At 30.0% G+C, this 893-nt stretch overlaps 1 long non-coding RNA gene across 1 annotated transcript; it reads right to left on the bottom strand.

Moving 5' to 3' along the window:
* Nucleotides 1–350: 350 nt before the first annotated feature.
* On the bottom strand, nt 351–893 carry LOC134244716 (uncharacterized). The gene is made up of 3 exons (XR_009987275.1): nt 764–893; nt 570–630; nt 351–462 (listed from the first exon to the last, which is right to left on the bottom strand). It is a non-coding gene; the product is annotated as an uncharacterized LOC134244716 (long non-coding RNA).

The following is an 893-nucleotide window of genomic DNA, read 5'->3' as shown; positions in this document are numbered from 1 at the left end:
TGTGCAGTTTTCGTTAACTTGTTGGTAAGTAAATCAATCTACAAAATTGAGGAAAGAGATTCATGAAATAAACTTACAGTGTGAAATACTCACCAGAAAATAGTTGTTGAGGTAATTTATTTTTTTTTTTATATTTATAACATTTGTTTTTAAATTAATTATGCTAATGAATAAAACGTTTAAATTAACCATAAAACAAATTTATATAAATATTTTTCACAAAGGTTAAATCCTCTCTTCAATGGTTATAGGAAAAATAAGTCGGCAGAATGTATCATTTAATTCCTACATTTTTTTGTGATACCAAAGACCGAAGGAATAAAACTTTACCATATTTTCTGATAAGGCCATGATACTTTTATTTTTCTCTATAAGCCATTGTTTTCTTCCTGAGTTTTTGCCCTTGGTTATCTCCATTCTAAATGATGGCTTTTCCCCACATTCTATTGATTTGATAAGTTTCTACCAAAGAAATAAAATTGAAAAAGTTAATGAATTAGGACATTGGTGAGAACAATTGTACTAAGCATTGTTCAATGCCCAAAGCCAAGCTTTAAACAGTTACTGACCTGTATGTCAATTTTCTTCAGGACTTTATTAACGCACTCATCACTCTGATAAAATGCTTGACTGAAATGGATAGATAAATATAAAGACTGTCTGCATGCTACAATTACTGCAGCAAATGATCAATTTATTTATTGTTTGAGGAGTGTCTAAATACATGTAAAAAGAAATGAAATAAAAGACACTTAATAATTACTCTTTAAGCTTGTATGGCATTGGAATGTGGCATCCACAGTATGCAGGCTCATCTTCTATTTCAATACAATGCCTATGGTAATTTTGGCCACAAAATCTGAAAGATATTTTTTCCCCAAAATCTCCCTGGC

This window comes from Saccostrea cucullata, unplaced genomic scaffold, assembly GCF_032062105.1.
Source record: "Saccostrea cucullata isolate Sc308-1 unplaced genomic scaffold, CSIRO_AGI_Scuc_v1 ctg2721, whole genome shotgun sequence".
In the NCBI taxonomy this organism is placed as follows: Eukaryota; Metazoa; Mollusca; class Bivalvia; order Ostreida; family Ostreidae; genus Saccostrea; species Saccostrea cuccullata.
This window is presented reverse-complemented; position numbering and strand designations above follow the sequence as displayed.